The following is a 12,563-nucleotide window of genomic DNA, read 5'->3' as shown; positions in this document are numbered from 1 at the left end:
GTTAATTGTATATTTATAAAAATGAATCATCTTAATACATTTTATATTAATTTTATGTTGAAATGATAACATTTTGGATATATTCAGTTAAATAAAACATAATTTTTAAGTTAGAACAGTTACATCAGTATCACGGCAGCATGAAATACTCTCTTTGTATTTGCCCTTCAATCTAAAACCAATAAAACTTCTATAATTCAATGATGGTTTCTCTATATAACACACAAGGATACAAGAGAGTTCTACACATCTGTACATCTAAAAGTGGGTGGACTGGAACACATAGAAGAGGCAGAACTAGGGGAAGAGCAGAGGTGGTGCCTGCCACCCCAGCTTCTCTGGTATGGTGACTGGGCCTACAGCCCTAGGGAAACTGACAGCAGCAGGAGAGGTGCCCCAGATAACTCTGGCCTCCTGGCCATAACTGCATGCACAGCCACAGGGAACCAGGCAGCACTGGCAGCAGGGCTTGTGACCTAATCCCTTCAGCAGCAGAGATGCCTGTAACCCGAACCACCCTTCCAACAGTGATGGCACAAATGAACCTAACTTTATTTATTTATTTATTTATTTATTTATTTATTTATTTTGTCTTTTTGCTATTTCTTGGGGTGCTCCCGCAGCATATGGAGGTTCCCAGGCTAGGGGTCGAATCGGAGCTGTAGCCACAGGCCTATGCCAGAGCCACAGCAACGCGGGCGACGGGAACTCCGAACCTAACTGTAACTCAGCAAAAGCACCCATGATCCTGGCTCCTCACTACCTTTCCCTCTCCCCTCATAGCAGTGGAGTTCCTGACCCAGATGACACCAGATGTGGTAAAAGTACACACCATCCCAATGCCCTAGGCAGCGGCACCAGTGACAGCAGCAACACTGGCAGCAGCAACTTACCAGAAGCCTAGGAGGCACAAACAGTGACAACAAGGGACACCCCTGGCAGACACAGTGGAAGGTGAAAACTGCCAATCCTCACAAATAACCAGAGGCAGCTCAGGCAAGAGAAACCAATTGTGCTATATAGCCACCTACTGAAAAAAAGAAAGGAAAGGCCCCATAATTACTAATCTTGAATTGTTAAATCCAGTAAAAAAAAAAATTACCTAAAGAAGAAAGTTATTTGCTGCTTCAAATATATCAGCAGAGGAACAACTCACTGAGCACCATGAAAACCACAGTAGTACAGCATCATGAAACAAGAATGCCAGTTCTTCAGAAACCAAACTTAAAGTCATAGAATAATACAGTCTAACTGGTAGAGAATTCAAAATAGCTGTCATGGAGTTCCCGTCATGGCGCAGGGGAAACAAATCCAACTAGGAACCATGACGTTTTAGGTTTGATCCCTGCCCTCACTCAGTGGGTTAAGGATCCAGCATTGCCCTGAGATATGGTGTAGGTTGCAGATGCAGCTAGGATCCCATGCTGCTGTGGCTGTGGCATAGGCCAGTGGCTACAGCTCGGATTCAGTGCCTAGTCTGAGAACCTCCATATGCCGTGGGAGCAGCCCTAAAAAGACAAAAGACCAAAAAAATAATAGCTGAGAACTTCTGAAGCCTGAATAAGAAACTGAATACATAAGTCAATGAAGCCAAAGAGAATGTTTGATTATCTCCATACGAAAAGACTTTACTCGGAGTTCCCGTTGTGGCTCAGCAAAAACAAATCTGACTAGCATCCATGAGGACGCAGATTCAATCCCTGGCCTCGCTCAGTGGGTTAAGGATCTGGCGTTGCCGTAGGCTGTGGCATAGGCCAGCAGCTACAGCTCTGATTCAGCCTGTAGCCTAGGAACCTCCATATGCCATGGGTGCATGGGTGAAGCCCTAAAAAGGCAAAAGACAAAAAAAAAAGGCTTTATCCAAGAAACATTATACTAAAATTGTCCAAAGTCAACAACAAAGAAATAATTTTAAAGGGAAAAAAAAGATGGTGACTTACAGAGAAACCCCAATTAGGCTACTGGCAGATTAATCAGCAGGAGCCCTGCAGGCCAGGAGGGTATGGAATGCTATTCTCAGAATACTAAAATATAAAAACTTGAACCCTAGAATACTCTATCTAACAAAGTTATCCCTCAATTGTGACGGAGAAATAAAGGTTTTTCCAGGCAAACAAAAGCTGAAAGAGTTCATCACCACTGGATTTGCCTTACAAGATATGTTGAAACAGGGAGTTCCCACTGTAGTACAGTGGATTAATGATCCAGCTTGTCTCTGTGGCATTGCCAGTTTGAGTTCCAGCCTGGAGCAGTAGGTTAAGGATCTGGCATTGCTACAGCTGCATCATAGGTCACATACGTGGCTCAGATTTGATCCCTGGCCCAGGAACGTCCATAAGCCAGTAGAAAAATGGAAAAAAAAAAGATATGTTGAAACAAAACATTTCTTCTACCTGAAACTAAAAAGCAAAAGTATACAAAATTTTGAGCAAATTGATAGAATCAGAAATTACAACTTTATAACAAAATAGCTTGGTTTTATTTTTATGATTTTTATTTTTTCCATTACAGTTGACTTACAGTGTTCTGTCAATTTCTACTGTACAGCAAAGTGACCCAGTCATACATACATATATATATATATTATTTTTCTCACATTTTCCCCCCTCATGTTCTATCACAAGTGACTAGATATAGTTCCCAGTGCTATACAGCAGGATCTCATTGCTTATCCATTCCAACTGCTATAGTTTGCATCTATTAGCCCCAAACTCCCAGTTCATCCCACTCCCTCCTCCTCCCCCTTGGCAACCCCAAGTCTGTTCTCCAAGTCCATGATTTCCTTTTCTGTAGAAATGTTCATTTGTGCCGTATATTAGATTCCAGATATAAGTGATATAATACGGTATTTGTCTTTCTCTTTCTGACTTACTTCACTTAGTAGGAGAGTCTTTAGTTCCATCCATGTTGCTGCAAATGGCATTATTTTGTTCTTTTTCATGGCCGAGTAGTATTCCAATGTGTATATATACTGCATCTTCTTTTTTTCCCCCTTTTTAAGGCCTCACCAGCAACATATGGAGATTCCCAGGCTAGGGGTCCAGTCGGAGCTACAGCTGCTGGCCTATGCCACAGCCACAGCAACATCAGATCCAAGCTGCATCTGCAACCTATACCACAGCTCACAGAAATGCCAGATCCTTAACCCACTGAGCGAGGCCAGGGATCCAAACCACAACCTCATGGTTCCTAGTTAGATTCATTTCTGTTGCACCATGACGGGAACTCCTCTACCTCATCTTCTTAATCCATTCATCTGTCGATGGACATTTAGGTTGTTTCCACGTCTTGGCTATTGTGCTGCAATGAACATGAGTGCATGTATCTTGTTAAACATGTAATTGTAACATAAAAGTTAAAGGGGGAAATCAGTAAAAAAAAAAAAAAAAGTACTACAGATACTTCAATTTGGTAAAACGCTCATAATATAAAAAGGGATAATTTGCAACAACAAAGACATAATGGGGGAAGATAAAAAGGACCAAACCTAAATAGGCAAATAAAGGTACGATGATATCAGAACAAAAAAGACTATTTGATCTATGAGACATTTTAGACAAACATCATGGTAACCACAAAACATAAATCTAAAGACAAGATACAAGACATAAAAAAGAAACTGGGAAAAGCGTCATAGAAAATCACCAAAGTAAAATGGCAGAGAGAAACGCACTAACGAAGACACAAAAAAGATACAAAGCAATCAGAATATAGAAGATACAATAGCAACCCTCATTTATCAATAATCACCCTAAAAACAAGTAGATTGAATTCACCAATCAAAAGATACAGAGTTGTTGGATTAAAAAATAAGACACAGATATATGCTTCTTCCAGAAGACAACTTCAGCTATAAAGACAAATCTAGACTCAAAGTAAAGGAATAGAAGATAATACTCCAAGCAAATGGCAGCCAAAAGAAAGCAAGTACAGCCATATTCATATTAGGCAAAATACACTTCAAGACAAAAAAGTTTTAAAAACTAAGAGCCAGTGTATAAAAATAATATATGGACTTCCTGTTGTGGCTCAGTGGAAACGAATCTGACTAGTATCCATGAGGACACAGGTTTGACCCCTGGCCTTGCTCAGTGAGTTAAGGTTCTGTCATTGCCATGAGCTGTGGTGTAGGTCACAGACACCACTCAGATCTGGCATTGCTGTGGCTGTGGCATAGGCCAGTAGCTACAGCTCTGATTCAACTCCTAGCCTGAGAACCTCCATATGCCACAGGTGCGGCCCTAAAAAAGACAAAAAATAATAATAATAAATGAAGTTGACAATTCTTTAGCTAGACTAAAAAAGAAAAGAGAGAAGACTCAAATAAAATCAGAAATTAAAGAGGAGACACTACAACTAATTCCAGGAGTTCCCATCGTGGCTCAGTGGTAATGAACCTGACTAGTATCCATGAGGATGCGGGTTCAATCCCTGGCCTTGCTCAGTGGGTTAAGGATCTGGCATTGCCATGAGCTGTGGTGTAGATATTAGACATGGCTTGGATCCTGTGTTGCTGTGGCTGTAGTGTAGGCCAGCAGCTACAGCTCTGATTTGACCCCTAGCCCAGGAATTTCCATATGCCACAGGTGCAGCCCTAAAAAGGAAAAAAAAATGATTCCAAAGAAATACATAGGAACACGAGACTAACTACCATGATGAATTATATGTAAACAAATCAGACAACCTAGAAGAAATGAGTAGATTCCTATAAACATAAAACTTACCAAGGGTGAATCATGAATAAACATAAAATTTTAACAGATCAATAATGAGTAAGGAGACAGAAACAATATTCAAAAACTTCTCAGAAAAAGATAAAGATATCATATGGTATTTGTCTTTCTCTTTCTGACTTACTTCACTTAGTATGAGAATCTCTAGTTCCATCCATGTTACTGCAAATGGCATTATTTTGTTCTTTTTATGGCTGAGAAGTATTCCATTGTGTGTATATACCACATCTGTCTTAATCCATTCATCTATCAATGGACATTTAGGTTGTTTCCATGTCTTAGCTATTGTGAATAGTGCTTCAGTAAACATAGGAGTGCATATATCTTTCAGTCTAAAATATAACACAGATGAACCTATCTACCAAACAGAAAGAGACTCATGGTCATAGAGAACAGACTTGCAGTTGCCAAGTGAGAGGGAGAAAGAAGTGGGGTGGATGGGGAATTTGGGGTTGGTAGATGCAAACTATTACATTTAGGTTGGATAAGCAATAGGTCCTACTGTATAGCATGGGGAACTATATCCAGTCTCTTGGGATAGACAATAATAGAAGATATTACGTATGTAAATGTCAAATAGCTATATAGTACACCTGATGCTAACATAATATTGTACAGCAACTGTATTTCAATTTAAACTTGGAGGACAAGAATATCATTTTTTAAATGTGTAAAGGGAAAAAAAACCACCATCATTATGTCACCTTAAAACTCCAAACATCATAAATATATCCTTCAAAAATGAAGATAAATAAAGATATATTTGGCCAAACAGGTGAAAGAACTCATCCTTTCCAGAGCTGCATTACTAAATTCTGAAAGATGTTCTAAATGCTGAAGAAAAATATCACCTAGAAATCCAGTTCTATAAGAAGAAATGGAAATGCCAATAGATCAATAAATTAAAACAACCTTTAAAAAATAGACAGCTTAATTTTCTGTGTCGATATACATTATGTATAATTCTTTATTCTCCAAAGCATAGTCAGCATCCTTTTAGAAATAGTTGGAAAAGATCCATAGAGCTTTAATACTACTATTTTTCTGATCCATGTATTAACCCACCTTGTAAGTAGATGCACTCAGAAACTAAACCTACACAGGTATATTTCAGAATAGTTTCATAAGAATTTCCATTCTACTATAAATTATCTTTTAGAGAGGGATATTTCGTCAACTTTGAGAATCAGCAGAATTTTTTTTTTTTACGTCATTGGCACAAATGCAAAGACAAGATTGCAGAAACATGTTCAGATTTATAGCATTCATAGTCTAAAAAGTATTTGGTGTTTCACAAGATATGAGAATTAGTACTTCTTCTCTATTTGTCTTTAAATACTTATATTTACTTACATTAAGATGTGAATAATAATTCTTTTTTTTTTTTTCTTTTTAGGGCCACACCTGCGACATATGGAAGTTCCCAGGCTTGAGGTCAAATTGGAGCTGCAGCTGCAGGCCTACACCACAGCCACAGCAATGCTGGACCCAAGCTGCATCTGCAACCTTTGCCATCACTTGCCAGATCCTCAACACACTGAGCAACGGCAGGGATCAAACCCACATACTTATGGAGATGTTGGGTTCTTAACCCGCTGAGCCACAGTGGAAACTCCTGAATAATAATTCATTTTGCAGCACAACCACTTGCTTTTTAACATGATTACATTCAGAATTAAGAAATGAAATTTCACAAGATAGTTCAAATATTGACTTCTTTAAAATCTGAAGAAGCTTTTTCTTGAAAGAAATGTAACAGAGGCAGCATACTATAGAACTGGAATGATAGAATAATGATCATGTAATGCTGTAAGAAATCAAAAAATAAACATGAATGAAACTAAACAAACAAGTATATATTGTGACAACAATGAGAGTTAAGTGATTTATGGAAATTATGAGCACATGTTTTCATAAAAATATTTTTATTTACTTAGCAAACACATACACCAGTCGTACACAAAAAGCAATTTTGAGTAATTTCTAATATTAGTTAATATTTATAAAAGTCCTGAGCATTTGTTACAGTTATTATAACCACTAAAAGCAAATGGAGGGATAGAGAGCTACATAAAAGAATAGTTTAACATGGCTATAAAGTAACCTCTGGAGCATGTCAGACATATTGCTTTTAAACTCTACATTAGGCTACCTCATACTGGAGAATTTGCCTTCACTGTATTGAAATATTTATCTTAGAATATATTGAGATATTGTTGTTTTAGTTTCATCAAGATATTGACATATAATACATGTAAATTTAAGATGTACATGATGCAATACACATACACATTGTGAAGTAATTACCACAATAATATTGGTTAACACTTTCAGCCTTTCATGTATTTCCCATTTATTTTTTTAGATAAAACTTTTAAGATTCATTCTCTAAACTTTCAAGTATGTAATACATTATCGTTAATTATAGCCATCACACTGTACGTTAGATCTTCAAAAGTTACATGTTGTAAACTTTGAGAATCATAACCCATTTCTCCCACACCACATCCCCTGGCAATCACCATTCTACTCTATATTTCTTTGAATTTGGCTGTTTTATCTTCCATATGTAATCAAGAACATGTAGTATTTGTCTTTCCCTTTCTGAATCATTTCATCCAGAATAATGCCCGTAAGGTACGTTCATGTTGTCACAAATGTCAGGATTTCCTTTTTTTATGGTCGATAATACACACACACACACACACACACACACACACACACATATACTATATATGCATATATACACACATATACACACACACATATATATACGCACACACACATCTTCTTTATCCATTCATCTGTTGATGGACACCTAGGTTGATTCTATATCATGGCAATTATGAATAATGCTACAGTAAACACAAGAGTGCAGATATTTCTTTGAGAGTGACTGCAATTCTTTTGAATATATACACAGAAGTGGGATTCCTGGATCATAACATAGTTATAGTTTTAATTTTTAAGGAATCTTCGTACTGTTTTCTATAATTGGCTATACCAATTTACATTTCCATCAAGAGTGAACAAGTTTTCCCTTTTCTCCACAGCCCCACCAAAGCTAGTTATTGGCTATCTTTTTGATGGTAGTCATTCTGACACATGTGTGGTATTAGCTCCTTGTGGTTTTGATATGTGTTTTCTTAATGGTTAGTGATGCTAAGAAATTTTTGTGGTACCTGTTGGCCATCTATATGTCTTCTTTGGAAAAAATGTCTTTTTACATCCACTCCCCATTTTTAATAAGATTATTTACGGGTTTTGTTTTTTGTTTTTGTTTTTGGGTTTTTTTTTTTTTTTTGCTGTTGAGTTGTATGATTTCCTTATATATTTTAGATATTAAGGCCTTATCAGACAAATGGTTTGAAAATTTCCTCCCATTCAATGGGCTGCCTTTTTATTTTCTTGGTAGTTACCTTCACTATGCAAAAGATTTTTAGTTTGAAGTAGTCCCATTGCATATATTTTGCTTTTGTTTCCCTGGCTTGGGGAGGTTGATTTGAAAAAATATCACTAACCAATGTTAAAGATCGTATGGCCCATGTTATCTTCTATGAGCTTTATGGTTTTAGGTCTTCTGTTTAAGTCTTTAATCCATTTTGAGTTTATTTTTGTATATGGTGTGAGTAAATCATCCAGTTTTATTCTTTTACATGTAACTGTCCAATTTTCTCCACACCACTTGCTGAAGAGACTGTCTTCCCCATTGTATATTATTGCCACTTTGTCATATATTAATTGACCAGATAATGTAGGTTTATTTCCAGACTCTATGTTTCCTTCCATTGATCTATGAGTCTGTTTTTCTGCCAGTACCATGAATTTTTTATTACTATAGCTTTATAATATGGTTTGAAAGCAGGAAATGTGATACTTCCTGCTTTATTCTTATTTCCCAGGATTGCTTTGACTATTCAGGGTCTTTTGTGTTTCCATACAAGTTTTAGAACTATTTGTTCCAGTTCTGTGAAAAATCATCTGTGTTTTGATAAGGATTGAATTGAATCTGTAGCTTGCCCGAATAGTATGGTCACTTTAACAATATCAATTCTTGCAATTCCTGAGCATGGTATAGCTTTCCATCTGATTATATCATCTTCAATTGCTTTCATTAATACACTATAGATTTTCAAATACAAGTCTTTTACCTCCTTGGTTAGATTCGTTCCTAGGCATTTCACTCCTTTTAATGCAATTGTAAATGGGAATGTTTTCTTAATTTCCTTTTCTGATAGTTCATCATTAGAGTATAAAAACATAACAAATTTCTGTATATTAATTTTGTATTGTGAAAAATTACTGAATCAGGAGTTCCCACTGTGGCTCAGTGATTAACGAATCCAACTAGGGACCATGAGGTTGCAGGTTTGATCCCTGGCCTCACTCAGTGGGTTAAGGATCCAGTGTTTGCCTTGAGCTGTGGTATAGGTCACATATGCAGCTTGGATTCCACATTGCTGTGGCTCTGACATAGGCCAGCAGCTACAGATCCGATTGGACCCCTAGCCTGGGAACCTCCATATGCTGTGGGAGCAGCCCTAGAAAAGGCAAAAAAAAAAAAAAAAAAAAAAAAAAAGACCAAAAAGAAAAAAAGTGATAATAAAAATGCTAACCAAATAAAGATTATTTTTAAATTATTATTATTTTTTGTTGTCTTTTGAGGGCCACACCCATGGCATATGGAGGTTCCTAGGCTAGGGGTCTAATCAGAGCTGTAGCCACCAGCCTACACCAGAGCCATGGCAATGTCAGATCCGAGCTACGTCTGCAACCTACACCACAGCTCACAGCAACACCAGATCCTTAACCCACTGAGTGAGGCCAGGGATTGAACCCACAACCTCATGGTTCCTAGTCAGATTTGTTTCTGCTGAGCCACCATGGGAACTCTGAATAAAGATTATTAATATAAATGCAGAACATTGCAACAAGGAACTAGAAACTATAAAAGTAAACCAATCAAAAGTAGATAATTCAATTTCCAAAATAAAAAGCAATGTAGAACCAATGAATAGCTGAATAAATGACACTGAATAGTAAATAAGTGATCTGGAAGATAGAATAATGGAAATCACCCAATTGGAATTGACAGACAGAAAAGTGATTTTTTTAAAATGAAAGCAACATATAAGATTGGTGGGTAGGAATTCTCACTGTGGTGCAGCAGAAATGAATCTGACCAATAACCATGAGGTTGTGGCTTTGATCCCTGGCCTCACTCAGTGGGTTAAGGACCCAGCTTTGCCATGAGCTGTGGTGTAGGTTGAAGATAGGTGGTATAGGTGGCAGATGCTGCTTGGATCTGATGTCTGTGGCTGTGACATAGGCCGGCGGCTGCAGATCTAACTTAACCCCTAGCCTGGGAACCTCCACATGCTGCAAGTGTGGCCTTAAAAGCAAAAACAAAAAAACAAACAAAAAACATATAAGACTGGTGGGATAATATAAAATGTGCCAACCTATGCATAATAGGGGTTCCAGAAGGAAAAGAGAGAAAGAAAGGGATCAAAACTGTATTTAAAGAAATTGTGGATGAAAACTTCCCAAATCTAAAGAAGGAAACATATATCCAGGTATGGGAGTCACAAATGGACACAAGATGAACCCAAGTAGACCCACACCAAGATATATCTTAATTAAAACAGAAAACATTGAAGATAAAAAGAGGATTCTAAAGTCAGCAATAACAGTAAACCAAAAAAATAAAAATAAAAAAATAAAGAGAAAGCAAGAGAAAAACAGAGTCAGTCACAAAGGACCCCCCCCCCATAATGCTACCAGCTGGTTTCTCTGTCGAAACATATAGAAGGCACAAATGGATCAAAACTAGGAGTTCTCTTGTGACACAGTGGGTTAAGGATCCAGCACTGTAACTGCAGCAGCTCAGGTTGCTGCTGTGGCATATGTTCAATTCCTGGACCGAGAACTTCTGCAAAAAAGGAAAACAAAACTAAAAGGATTAAAGTTATGCCATTCTATTACTAATAAAAATAAATTGGAAGTATCTATATTAAATTAAGACAGGGCCAACTTCAGAACAAGAAAAGTTATCAAGGTTAAAGAGGGGCATTACATGATGATAAAGTTGTCAGTTCTTCAAGAAGACATAACAGGAGTTCCTGTCATGGTGCAAAGGAACCGAATCCAACTAGTAACCATGAGGTTGTGGTTTGATCCCTGGCCTCGTTCAGTGGGTTAAGGATTTGGCATTGCAGTGAGCTGTGGTGTGGTCGCAGACACAGCTCAGATCCTGTGTTGCATTGCTGTGGCTATGGCATAGGCCAGCAGCTGTAGCTCTGATTCAACCTCTAGCCTGGGAACCTCCATATGACATGGGTGCGGCCCTAAAAAAGCAACAACAACAACAAAAAAAAAAAAAACAAGGAAGAAGACATAACAATCCTTAATGCATGTGTGTCTAACAACAGAGAATCAAAATATATGAGGAAAAATCTGATAGAACTTCCAGAAGATAACATAGGAGAATGTCTATTGGTTAGGGAAATAACTTTAAATACAACACCAAAGTTATGATCCATGAAAAATGTAATTGATAAGGTGGACTTCATTAAAATTGAAATTTCTCCTCCAAAAAACCTTGTCAAGAGATTAAAAAGACAAGCCACAGACTGGGAAAAAATATTTGCAAAAGACACAACTGATAAAAGAGCATTATCCAAAATATACAAAGAACTCTTAAAACTTACCAATAAGGAGACAATTTGACTAAAAATATGCAAACATTTGAGCATATATCTCACCAAAGATATACAGGAGACAAATAAGCATAAGATTAGATGCTCAACATATCTCATTAAGGAATTACAAATTAAATCAACAGTGAGATACCACAACCACCTATTACAATAGCCCCAATTCAAAACACTGAAAACATCACATGCTGGCAAGAACGTAGAGCAATAAGAACTCTAATTCATTTCTCATGGGAATGCAAAATGGCACAGACTCTTTGGATAATATTTTGGTGGTTTCTCAAAAAACTAAACATACTCTTACCACATGATACAACAATCATGTTCCTTCACATTTACACAGATGAATCAAAAACCTATTTATGTAAATCAACTATACTTTAATAAATAAATCTAATGCATTAAAAAAACTGTCTAAACATAAACCTGCACATGGATGTTTATTCATAATTTCCAAAACTTGGAAGCAACCAAGATATCATTCATAGAGGAATAGTTAAATTGTGGTACATCCAGACAATGAAATATTATTTAGAGCTAAATAGAAATGAGTTAAGAAGCCATGAAAAATAATTAAAGTAACTTAGATGCATATTACTAAGTGAAAGAAGCCATTCAGAAAAGCCTCCATTGCTGTGCAAAAGCTTGTCAGTTTGGTTAGGTCCCATTCATTTATTTTTGCTCTTATTTCTGTTGCTTTGGGAGACTGACCTGAGAAAACATTTGTAAGGTTGATGTCAGAGAATGTTTTTTTCCCGTGTTCTCTTCCAGGAGTTTGATGGTGTTTTGTCTTATATTTGTCTTTAAGCCATTTTGAGTTTATTTTGGTGTCTGGTGTGAAGGTGTGTTCTAGTTTCATTGATTTGCATGCAGCTGTCTGGGTTTCTGAGCAAGACTTACTGAAAAGACTGTCTTTTCCCCATTTTATGTTCTTGCCTCCTTTGTTGAAGATTAATTGGCCAAAAGTGTCTGGGTTTATTTTGGGTTCTCTATTCTGTTCCATTGGTCTGTATGTCTGTTTTGGTACCAGTACCATATTGTCTTGATAACTGTGGCTTTGTAATACTGCTTGAAGTCTGGGAGAGTTATGCCTCCTGCTTGGTTTTTGTTCTTC

The sequence above is a fragment of the Sus scrofa genome, chromosome X (assembly GCF_000003025.6).
Source record: "Sus scrofa isolate TJ Tabasco breed Duroc chromosome X, Sscrofa11.1, whole genome shotgun sequence".
Taxonomy (NCBI): Eukaryota; Metazoa; Chordata; class Mammalia; order Artiodactyla; family Suidae; genus Sus; species Sus scrofa.
The sequence above is the reverse complement of the archived record's forward strand: the minus strand, read 5'-3'. Positions refer to the sequence as shown.